Source organism: Elephas maximus, chromosome 2, assembly GCF_024166365.1.
Source record: "Elephas maximus indicus isolate mEleMax1 chromosome 2, mEleMax1 primary haplotype, whole genome shotgun sequence".
NCBI classification, from domain to species: domain Eukaryota; kingdom Metazoa; phylum Chordata; class Mammalia; order Proboscidea; family Elephantidae; genus Elephas; species Elephas maximus.
The window spans coordinates 33572308-33585949 of NC_064820.1; positions in this window are offsets into that span (position 1 = coordinate 33572308).

Below are 13642 nucleotides of genomic sequence, written 5' to 3' on the forward strand. Positions count from 1 at the left end.
AAGAGCTCGGCTGCTAATCAAAAAGTCAGCACTTTGAATCCACCAGCCATTCCTTGGAAGCCCTATGGGGCAGTTCTACTCTGTCCTACAGGGTCACAATGAGTCAGAACCGACTTGACCGCATGTAAGAAGTTTAAAACTGCGTACGCAAAAAAGAATGAAATCAGAAATAAAATTTTCTCCAGTCTTCATGCTATTATTTTACTACTTAAAATTGGACCAAAGATTTTTTTATCTAATCATTAAAATAGACAAACAATACATCAATACTTATGAATTGTTTCATAGTGTCAAATTAATAGTAGCCCATTTTCATAACTGTAACACTGGCTAGAGTGAGATCCTAACTACTGTCTGATACGCTTACTCTGCTTCCAAAATTGTTGGCAAATTATTTCAGATTAATAGCCTCAGGCAAATAGCACACAAAAAAAATAATGCCAGAAAATGATAAGTATATTAGTGCAGGACAAGAGTTAGGACTTGCGGTTATTTCAGATAAATTTGTGAGGCAAGATCTCCTGGTGGAAATGACATAGGGATAAGAATGAAACAAAGACAGAGTTATCTCAAAGTCAACAGGAATACATTGTTTCAGACAGAGGGTAATGCAAGTTAAAATGAAATTAATATCAAGGGCAATGTTTACTACATGACCATTTCTCTGAGTTATAAGTTTCTACTTACTTGTCCTATTGGAACTCTCCTATGATTAGAAAATTATTACCAATGTCTGTACATTTCTATACCATCACTGCTATTTAGTATGGGCCTTAGGAGACATTGAAGCCAAAGAGTAATTACATGTATCTTTCCATGAGTCCCTGGGTGGTACAAATGGTCAACATGCATGGATGCTAACAGAAATGTTGGTGCTTTGAGTCGACCCAGAGGTGCCTGGGAATAAAGGCCTATCTATTTCTGAAAAATCAGCCATTAAAAATCCTGTGGAGCACAGAGTTCTACTTGGCCATGAGTTGGAATCGACTGAGTGGCAACTGCTATGGCTCCAATGTGTACTTATTATTTTCTGAGGTACTGTAAAACAGTAGCAGCAAGGTACATTATGTTACAGAATTGTTTAGTCTGATGCTTCATCGCTTACACAATCTTTTTATATTTGGACCAAAATCACCTTTCTCTTCATACTCCTGAGCACAATCTCCATGTATTTAACATTAAAAATGGAATTTTGATTACTATGTTGTCAAGGATTTCATTTTACTTGGACCCACAATCAACTCCCATGGGAGGATTTCATTTTTCTTGGACCCACAATCAATTCCCATGGAAGCAGCAGTTGACAAATCAAAGGACATATTGTATTGAGCAGATCTGCTGCAAAACACCTCATTAAAGTGTTAAAAAGCAAAGATGTCACTTTAAGGACTAAGGTGTGCCTGACCCAAACCATGGTATTTTCGTTTGTCTCATATGCATGCAAAACCTGGGCAATGAATAAGGAAGACTGAAGAATTGATGCTTTTAAATTGTGGTGCTACTGAAGCATATTGAGCATACCATGGACTGCCAGAAGAACAAACAAATCTGTCTTGGAAGAAGTGCAGCCAGAATGTCCTTTAGAAGCAAGAATGGCAAGACTTTGTCTCATGTACTTGAACATGTTATCAGGAGGGACTAATCCCTGGAGGAGGACATCATGCTTGGTAAGGAAGAGGGTCAGTGAAAGAGAAGTAGACTTTCAACGAGATGGATTGGCACAGTGGCTACAACAATGGGACCAAACACAACAAGGATTGTGAGGATGGCTCAGGACCCGGCAACTTTTCATTCTGTTGTTCTAAGTCACAACCCACTCGAAGGCACCTAACAACAACATTGCTTCTCTCCTTGTCCAAACTACCTTTGCATTATTTTTGACACCATGCAAAGTAGATGACAATATGTGATAATTGATTAAATGAATGAGAGACTTACTACCCTGTTTGAATGAATAAATCTATAGGATAATGACAATCATGCTTATTTATAACCCACACACAAACAAAATTACACCTTTTCATTTGTTTGTTTCTAAAACAGCCCCACTCTTTAAAATTGCCTTGATCATATCTATTCTGTCCCTCTGTCTGAATAACCTTTGCTCCCTAGTATACTTCTGTCAAGTTCCACCCATACTTGAAGTCCTACATCAGTTGGTATACCCTCCAGGAATCTTTCTTTCATTTCCCAACCTTTTCATTTCTTATCCTTCAATAGCACTCTGCATCTCACTCATTCCAATTTTATCTTTAACATGTTTACTACATGACCATTTTTTAAGACTTTAGTTTTCATTCTTCTCTTAGTAGTTTTATATTATGGTAAATTCTATCTTTTCCAAACAGCATTGGTTACTGCTATTCACCCACCATGCTCCGCCAAGGGCTGCTTCTCCCCTGACATTTTATTTAGGTACAAGGTATTGTGATAGAAGTAGCTGACTCTAGCAAGGGACTACTGTTGCATCATTCTTGATCTCCTCCTTCTTCCTCCCTTCTATGGACATTATCCTTTGGCTATACGGGTTCATACCCCTCTCCCAATATAGTAAGTTCTTCACTAGTCTGTTGGGTCAAACAAAAGGGATCATAACTATTCTATTTCTCCAATGCCTACTATACTGCTGATTCATAATTTAGGTGATTTGAAATTTTTTTTTTTCCTTAACACCCTTGCCCTTTGCCATTGCTTTCCAGTAATTTTAGTCCCTTTGGTGTATCCAAAACACATTAGTTTTTTTTTTTTTTTCTGCTTCAGCACTATTAGTTCTCTCTGCCTAGAAGACTCCACCACAGCTAAATATTTCAATTACTCTCTCTTATTTCATTTATCTTCTTATATGTTCCCTCCACAATTTGAAATTGTGTGATATGCATGGTGTGGGAGTGTGGGGTATTATGTGTACATATTCCCAATAGAAGGTAAGTTTTGTAATGCCTGAGATATTGTCTTTTTCAAATCTGTAACTCTCATTTTTAGACAAGTGCCTGGCGTAGTGTAGATGCAGAATTGATTTGATGAACGAATGAATAAATGAATACTGAATGCCATGGGCTGAATTATGACCCCCCAAAAATGTGTGTATCGATTTGTTTGGGCCATGATTCCCTGTATTGTGCAGTCATCCTTTATTTTGTGATTGTAATTTCAAGGTAAAAAGGATCAGGGTAGGCTTATAACACTCTCACTAAGGTCACATTCCTGATTCAACGTAAAGGGAGTTTCCCCGGGGGTAGGGTCTGCACCACCTTTTGTCTTACAAGAGATAAAAGGAAAGGGAAGCAAGCAGAGAGTTGCGAACCTCATACCACCAAGAAAGAAGCACCAGGAACAGACCTCATCCTTTGGACCCAGGGTTCCTGCTCAGAGAAGCTCTTAGTCCAGGGGAAGATAGACAAGAAAGACCTTCCTCCAGAACTGACAGAGAAAGCCTTCCCCTGGAGCTGACACCCTGAATGTGGACTTCTAGCCTACTAGACTGTGAGAAAATAAATTTCTCTTTGTTAAAGCCATCCACTTGTGGTATTTCTGTTATAGCAGCACTAGATGACAAAGACACTGAATTCATGGAATAATTAATTAAGAATTTCCTATACACATTGTTTTAGTCAAGTTCTCTAGAGAAACAGTAGCAGTAAGACATATATGTATGTTTTATACATTTTTGCTGTTGTTAGGTGCCATCGTGTTGATTTCCACACACACACACATACACAAAGAGAGAGAGAGAGAATGAGAACAAAAGGTTTACTTCAAGGGATTGGCTCATGCATTTGGGGGACTAGAAATCCAAAATTCATAGGTCATCCTATAGTCTGGAGACTTCTGCTGGCTGAGGGGATTGTTACAGGGGGCTGACATATCCAAAATCCATACATCAGACAGCAGGCTGGAGACTCCTGCTGGCTCATGGGATTGTAGGGGCTAGCAAGTCCAAAATCTGCAGGTCAGGCAGCAGACTGGAGACTTCTGCAGGTATCTTGGGTTAGATTCTCTAGAGAAGTAAAACCAATAAGGCATATAAATACATATACAGAGAGAGATTTATATCAAGGAAGTGGCTTACATGATTGTAGAGGTTAGAACATCCCAAGTAAATGGGTCAGAATAAAGGCTTCTCCTGATGTACATAGCCATGGGCTGGCAAACCCAAGAACAGTAGGTTGGAGATCAGGGCTCTTGCTCACAGGCTGTGAAGATCAACGAATCCCAAGATTGGCAGGCAAGACCAAAAGGTTTCTCCTGATTCATGTAGCTGCAAGGACTGGTAAACCCAAGATTGGCAGGTCAGAGAGCAGCAGCCAGCTGGAGGATTCAGAGGAGACAAAAGCCAGAATGTCTTCTTATATTTGGATGCAGATCACACACCCAAGGATACTCCCTGTCAACTGGTTGGCTACTCACGGCAGATCCCATCATGGGGGTGATTACCTGTAAACACTGAGAATCATGGCCTAGCTAAGCTGACACACAATCTTAACAACCACAGCAGGCTTGTGTACTAAGATTCAAGGGTCAACCAACTGGAAGAGTGCAGAGTTGAGAGGAACCAAGTTCTGTCAAAATATCTACTTAAAGTCTGAAGCTAAACCCCATACTAAGTAACTCCCTTTTCAGTTGATTGATTACATTATGGAAGAGAAACTAGTCTTGTTGTTGTTGTTAGGTGTTGTAGAGACAATTCTGACTTATAGCAACCCCACGTACAACAGAATGAAACACTGCCCCATCCTGGACCACCCTCACAATTGTTGCTATGCTTGAGCCCATCATTGCAGCCACTGTGTCAAACCATCTTGTAGAGGATCTTCCTCTCTTTTGCTGACCCTCTACTTTACTAAGCAAGATGTTTTCTCCAGGGACTGGTTTCTCCTGATAACATGTCCAAACTACATAAGACTAAGTCTAGCCATCCTAACTTCTAAGGAGCATTCTGGCAGTACTCCTTCCAAGACAAATTTGTTGGTTCTACTGGCAATTCATGGTATATCCAATATTATTCACCAACACCATAAGTCAAAGGCCTCAATTCTTCATTAGTCTTTCTTATTCATTTTCCTGCTTTCGCACACATATGAGCCAATTGAAAATACCATGGCTTGTCTCAGGCACAACTTTGTCCTCAAAGCGACATCTACAAGTTTTTAAAACTTTAAAGTGATCTTTTGCAACAGATTCGTCCAGTGCAATACGTCATTTGATTTGTGGATCCAGGTAAAATGAAATCCTTGACAACTTCCAACTAGTCTAGCATTTGGAAAAATTACTGGGAACCACAGCCTAGCCAAGATGACACATACAATGAACCTTCACACACACTTATGCAATAATTCCAACAACCCAGGGATCTTTTCTCTTCATCTCCTCTTTGTGAATCTACATTATGTTTTATCCTGAATAAATGAAAAGGTTTGTACTAGTCTCTGTGCCCAAACTCTGCTACCTATCACCTTCCCTGGAATCCATGTTGTCTTCCACAGGTAGGGTTGGAATTTTAATAATTACAAATGTTAAATCAAATCATAAAAAGTCCCTATTTGAAACTTTAAAAAAAAAGTTTCCCATTAGCGTTTAGAGTACCCAGGTGTTTCCTTTTGGCTTAAATTGTCCTTCATAACATTTTCTCAGTTGAAATCTCTACAGTTGTGGTAATGACACGTACATTCTATGACACAACCACATCGAACAGTTTGCTGTTTCCTGAATGCGTGGTTTTTGTTCATGTCCAGGAGCTTTCTCCCAAGAGGCTACTTGTACCTGGAAACTCTACCACCTCTTCAATGTAGATTTTTTTAAGTATGAAACGATAAAGCTTTTAAGTCTATAAGGCTTAATTCTAATTGTAAATGCAAACATTAATATGAGAAAATCTGTGACTCGTATATTTTTGTAAAATATAAGCAAAACATATTAAAAAAAAAAAAATTAGAAGCCTTAAAATTCAAAATAAGATAGGATCATATTGGCAGAAGTTTAGGGAATTTAAACAATGACTCAATATCCAAAATAAGCCAATACTAAGGTAAAGATACATATATTTTTTTACCTGTCCATGGTTCCCAAAATATTAATTCCATCCATAAAGAAAGCCATAAGTTTGTAGGGGCGCTTAAACATTTCTGAGTAATTAGAAGATTTGAGGATTTTAGGCAAACCTTTACACAGACATTTAAACTATAGAAAATAATTGTCTATAATATTTAAGGAAACAATATTTTTCACATCTTAGTAGAAAGAAAAATAGGAAAGAGATTCTGCATTGAATAAAGTTTGCCATAGAACGAAGCTCCAATTATCCATTTACATCCAAGTTATACATAACTTGCATTATTTTATTGAAAATTCTGTAAAATGTCAACAAGCATACCCCAGTGCCGTCGATTCGATTCGGACTCATAGCTATCCTATAGGACAGAGTAGAACTGCCCTATCATAGAGTTTCCAAGCATATGAAAGAGAAACAGAGACTGGCTCAAGAAAATATCGGTTTAGTGGCCTCGTTCTGCCATCTGGTGGTGGCATAGCTTCATCTCACATTTACACACATTTTCAAGAAGCATTTGGAAGTAGTTAAATATACTGAATCAGTAGGAGGTCCTTTATTTATTTTTTTGCTGTTGCTGTAAATTTGATTGTTTTTCAAACAAAACATTTATTTGGAAGTAAATTTAGAAATATACCTTGTCTAGAATACTTGTTCTTGAAAACGGTGTGTGTTATATGTGCTGTTTGTCCAGTTAATCATTGTTTATGAGAAAAATTAATAAAAATTAAATATTCTGACATCCAGAGGACACTGAGAAGATACTGGGAATCTGTAATTAATATCGCAGGGACAGAACCTGGTGTCTTCATTCCACAAAATCTTTGCTACTGTAGATGGATCTCTTTACAACTCAGTAACTAAATTTCATCTCAGTAAGTTCAGGCCAAAGAAACATTTTTACTTTTTATTTAGGAATAATTATATTTGGCTTCAAATCACAACCTCAATAATCTGTATTATAATAATATGAAATAAGACAAATTTTCATTGGGGTCAACAAGTAGAACTTTTAAAATTTTTATATAGAACTGAGTTCATATATTTTATCTTAATATGTTAATACATAATTATAAAACGTAGCCTAAGAATGTAATTACACTGTGAACCTAAACTGAACTCTTCTTATCGTTTGAAGCCATGCTAAAAAATGCTGTTCCAAAAATATAATCATATAAACAAACAAAAATTTCATGGCCTTTCTGAGAAGGGCAAACCAAGTGCATTAAAATGGCCACATTTAAGATGGATTTAATGGTTACTAAGGCGCTCCGTGGACACTCTACTGGGCAGTTCTACTCTGTCCTATGGTGGTGCTATGAGTCAGAATTGACTAGATGGCAGTGGGTGGGTTTAACATTAAGTAAAATTTTGCTGAAGATCATTCAAAAGTGCCTGCAGCAGTACAATGACAGGGAACTGTCAGAAATTCAAGCCAGGCTCAGAAGAGGACACGGAACCAGGAATGTCATTGCTGATATCAGATGGATCCTGGCTGAAAGCAGACAATACCAGAAAGATGTTTATCTGTGTTATATTGACTATGCTAAGGCATTTGACTGTGTGGATCATAACAAATTATGGATAACGTTGCAAAGAATGCAAATTCCAAAGCACTTAATTGAGCTCATGCAGAATCTGTACATAAATCAATAGGCGATCTTTCCAACAGAACAAGGGGTACTGCCTGGTTTAAACTCAGGAAAGGTATATGTCAGGGTTATGTCCTTTCACCATAGGTTTTGATCTATTTGCTGAGCAAATAATCTGAGAAGCTGGACTATATGAAGAACAGAGCATAAGAACTGGGGGAAGACTCATTAACAACATTCGATATATGATGATGCCATCTTGCTTGCTGAAAGTGAAGTGGACTTGAAGCACTTACTGATGAAGATCAAAGACTACAGCCAGTGTGGATTACACCTCAACATAAAGAAAACAAAAACCTCACAACTGGACCAATAAGCCACGTCATGATAAATGGAGAAAATATTGATGTTGTCAACGATTTCATTTTACTTGGATCCACAATCAGCACCCATGGAAGCAACAGTCAAGAAATCAAAAGAGGCATTGCATTGGGCATAAGTGCTGCAAAAAACCTTTTTACAATGTTAAAAATCAATGATGTCACTTTAGGGAGTAAGGCCTGACCCAAGCTATGGTATTTTCAATTGCATCATATGCATGCAAAAGCTGGACAATGAATAAAGAAGACCAAAGAAGAATTGGTGATACCTTTGAACTATGATGTTTGCAAAGATTATCGAATATACCATGGACTGCCAGAAGAAGAAACAAGTCTGTCTTGGAAGAAGTACAGCCAGAAGCTCCTTATAAGAGAGGATGATGAGATTTTATCTCAAGAAGTTTGGACATGTTATCAGGAGGGACCAGGCCCTGAAGAAGGACGTCACGCTTGGTAAAGCAGAAGGTCGGTAAAAAAGAAGAACAACCTCAGTGAGGTGGATGGATACAGGGCTGTATCAACAGGGTCATACCTAGCAATGATTGTGAGGTGGTGCAGGACTGGATGGTGTATCATTCTGTTGTACATAGGATGGCTATGTGTTGGAAATCATTTGATGGCAGCTAACAACAACAAAAAACATTATAAAGCATCCTTCATGTTCAAAAACATTTTCATTAACTTCTTTTACCTTAATCTTTCTGGGTATTTCTGACTTTCTCACTTCTTATTTTAATTCTCTGTCCCATTTTTTACAAAAAGAAACAATACATATATTACCTAAGGAGACCTGGTGGTGCAGTAGTTAAGCACTACAGCTGCTAACCAAAAGGTCGGCACTTCGAATCCACCAGCTGCTCTATAGGATTGTTATGAGTCGGAATCGACTCAATGGCAGCCAGTGTGTGTGTGTGTATAACACCTAAAATTCATCCCTTGTGTTATATTTTCCTGTCACTAAATTTTTGCTTTCTTTTTCACATTGAACAAAATTTGTTGCATCTATGCTAATAACTTCCAAACATTTATCTCCTTTTTTGACTAATCTTCTAGGTTCCAGATGAATGTGTCCAGCTGATTGATGGACAGTAGTAACTTACTTATTCATGACAATTTCTAATCTTTCATCTCCAAATTTTACTCAGAAATTCTTCATATCACACTCTTTGATTTTTCAGTTAATCCTGTCAATTACTTGAGCCATTAATTAACCAGATTAGAAATCAATCTAAATAGTTACCTTGAGCTTCTCCTTGTTTACCACTGCCAAGATTCAATTATTTTTTAAATGCCTATCAATAAAAATCCCTAATCGATCTTTTCATATTGTTTGTAAGCGAAAATTGTCAAGTTCATGTCTTCAGCAGTATTTTCTTGGGATGAATAATATAACTTCTGTACTACTCAAAATACTGCTAATTCCCGTCCTATCCTTAGTATACCAGCCTATGCACCAACATAGAATTTCCCTGAATAGAAGTTCTTCTCCATTGGCAAAATAAAGCCCTTTTTGTTTTTACCTTTAACCCCAGCTCAGTCCTCAAAAAGATCACGTCCTAACCACACTTAATGTAATATACTCTTGCTGAATGTGCTCATGTCTTCCTTTATGCCTCTGTTTTTCTCATTCTAGGAGCCTCTAATAATTCCATCTCATCATTATCAATGTCTTATGAAATATAACTTTCCTCTTTTAATTGTTCTCGACATTGTATTGTACTTTTCTGTTCTAATTATTTCATTTTACCATTGGTCTTGTTTGTTGGGATGTTGTTTTTGTTTTTATGCACGAATCTCACATATTTGATTCAGAAAGCAAAGTACAGGTAGAGAGCAAAATCATTTAAAATAGTTAAATTATTGGCATTTTTTTTTGTTATGGTTTTCTATATTATCCCTAGCAGAGCTATCCAGATCATAGCCAGACCTCAAAGAAGCCAAGAGGTCAAGAGAACTCCGGGCTGAAGCAAATTCCTTCAGTGCTTCCAGGGAGGAGGTTGTAGTGACAATGGAAATGCCTTGTAACCAAATAAAGTCTACTGGTAGATTGAATGTAAAGCACAAAATATTCTCATATTTACCTTGAGTTTACAAAGATCTCCTTCTTCTCATAATTTTCTTAAATTATTTTATCAGAATTTTCATTTTTACACTTATTTGCAGTTATCAAAAAGTAGGCACTTTTTGAATAGTCACTCTGATCATTTTACTTGGCAGTAATTTCAAATGTCGCCAGTAGGTGCCATCTTCCAACACATAATGAAAGAACTTAAATGTTTCACAATTTCAAAGTATCTGAAGATAATGGATTGATACACAGATAATTACATGAATAGACAGTTTCATGTATAATCGCATTTTAAAAATAGATAGCTCCAAAAAATATGTCCTAAAACGTTATCAGAAATTTAATCTCTGAGGTTTATTCCTACTTCTTTAAGTGTTGGTGGTAAGATCAGTAACATGTTTTCTAGCGCAAGTAACAGAACCTAACTCTGGCTTTCATAAAATGATGGGGCTTCTTTGGATGAATAAATAAATAAATGACATTAAGGTTTGGCAAATTAGATAGAAACTAGAGAATCCAGCTTGGAAAATGATCAGAAAATAAGGTAGCTTTAGGGAATCAGGTAAAAGCAGAAACAGAACATAGCTAAACAAATGCAACAAAATAATCCTTTAGAATTAATAATTGGGCCACGCAAAGTTGTAACTAGTCCAGGATACCAGTTCCCAGTGAAGAAGCTTATTGTCATAGATGACTTTGAAAGAAATCCTTTATCTTTGCACTACGCACACAGCTTTCCCAATCCCAGGGAAAAAAACCTCTGCCTAAACCTATGACAAGTGTCTGAGGCATGGTTTTCAGGACACACAAATAAAAGAATCTTAGTCTAGTCCTCTGAGGAATTCTTTCCAAATGGGGGTAGGGTTTAAAGGGATCTGATGAGAATCAAAAGGGAGGATAGAAATATCCAGGACTCCTCAGAACATTGGTAGTGCAGTTTTTCAAAATTGTATAAAACATTATGTACACTAATATTTTTCTACTGCAAAATAATATTGATACTCATTTATATTCTAATCTGTGTTGGTTCCATTGCAGTTTGATTTATTCCAATATTAAATTTATTAAATTCCAATATTTAACTTGCACAAAGAGATTACTATTCTAATCCAAGTTGGGGTGTTTAAAGGAGGTGAATAGTTGCAAGCGTTATAACTTTTCATAGAAAAACCAAAATATTAATTAGCAATTTCACCTCATTGGACCTCTAGGCTTAAAGGTCAGTTGTAAAACATTAATTTCTAGAAGCTGAATTAGTTAGGAATGATATTTGCACTGCTAAATACAGGCCTTATATTTACTTTTTTTTCTACAGCAATCCTCGGAGGTTCTGCTTAGCTGTTTCTACTGCCTGGAGGGTCCTATCACTTTGAGTGACAGCAACAAATACTCGTCATTGCTTCTATTGAGCTATTTCAACCTCCAACCTCCTAGGTGAAGGTGAATTGTTGTATTTATAAATTTTCCTTATGGTTCTGTGGAGGTTTTAAGTATGTAAATGGGGCACTATTGTAACATGTATATGTTCTAATAGTCAATACTAGGACATGACATTGAGTTGTTCTTTTTTAAAATGTTTCATTGTGTTTTATTCTTTTTGTTTTGATTTGTTTTTAACTCCACTGATATAAAAGCTTTATTCTAGTCCCCAAGTCAGCAACCTCCCACTACTTCATGCTGAAAACAATTTAAGGATTTAACAGAATTATAGCTAATGTCAATGTCAAATGACTTGTAACTTTATATATATATATATATATATATATATATATAAACACACACACACACACACATCCTTAGAGGACACTTGCAAGATATTCAATTGTAATAAGTTGCCTTTATAAATATAGTGTAGGTAACATTTTAAAAATGTTAAATGAAATTCTGTTTCCTCATTAAATAATATTAGCTTATACTCTACTATTGGGGTGAGCCAAGGGTTCTGCAGAAAACAGAGAGAAAAAAAAATGTATAGAATAAAATAAAGAAGTCTTTACTGAGAAAAGAGTGTCAGGGACCAGGCTTCATAGAAAGGTTAATAGAATTGCTACAATAAAATCTTCCTCCTTTCCATACTTGGAGCCAAGCTGACATGGAAATCATAACAAGTGGAAAGTTAGGTGCCCAGTGATTTGGAAAACTGGTGTTGAGATACTTCTTCCAGAAACTGCCCTAAATTGATTAAATGTAACCTCGATCAGTCACATAGTGGATGGATGAAGAGCTCTTCCTTAGCTATAAAATATCACTATGAAATATTTCTAACCGACTCAAAATTGAACATTAGAAATACGCCGTAACTACTGTTTTCTTAAACAACATTCACACGTCAATGTTTACTATGAGTTTTTAGGTGGATTTTATAGTGAGATTCTACCAAATCCAGAAATCTGCCAACCATGGACAAAATCAAGAAAGAACAATATGTTCAATGTTGCTGTGTCTTTGAATGTGCATGTCATTACCTATGGGGCATAACTGATCAACCCGTTGGTAGGCTTGTTAATACTAGTTTTAAGCCAGTTTGTTTAGTTGAAATATATATTTTCATATTTTAATTATAATCAAGTTATCAGCTTTCTGTATAACAAAGTAAAAAGTTTACATAATTTACCTTTTTATGCTTAAGGATGGAAATAAAACAATTAGCATTTTTATAATTATTAAATTTTAGTCTTAAATAATTGCCTTCAACTCACTTTTATTGTCAAGGCCTTTAAATGTGGCTGTTTGGCATCGTAGTTCACTTTCCAATTCTGTGTAATTACATCTGTATATTAGCTTTTAACGTAGAACATTACTCTTGACACATTCCAGATATTTTTGCATTATTGAATCAATAAATACTGGAAATAATGTATGCATTGTTAAATTATATTAGCTGACTTAAATTCAGTAACGTTTTGTTCAACCTGAGACACCAGTTTTCAGACGTAGCTGTAACTGTCCACACCCACTTTGGAATTAAGCAATGAGCAGTATTATTACTTTATTATTTTGAAGCAATACAGAAGGTAAACTCATTATAAACATTCAAAACTCACAACTTGTCATCTATAAAAGGTTATTTATTAATAATTTGATTGAGATTTGTCTAAAGCTGAACATTACTGGTCCTTACCTTCACTCAAGGTTTTCACGTTTCATCCTATTGTTTTCGTTGAGGCACGAGGTGTCTTCATTTTTGCTGTTGAATGCCATTGTGCTGATTTGACTCATAGTGACCCCATGTGACACAGTAGAACTGACCCATAGGGTTTCCAACATTATAACCCTTATGGAAGCAGGTTGCCAGGTCTTTCTCCTGTGGAGCCACTGAGTGGGCTCAAACCACCAAGCTTTTGGTTAGCAGCTTAGCACTTAACTCTTTGTACCACCAGGGCCCTTTGTGGCATTGTATGACCTTTTAATGTTTTTGTTCCAGTCTTTAAATTGTGCTGGTATTACGCCAACTCTTTAGTACCTTGCTCAGGAAGTTGACCCATAGACACCACACAGCTTTTTTTACTCTGGGGCACTGCTCCCACTTTATACTCTACCTAAGAGATAAGTTTCG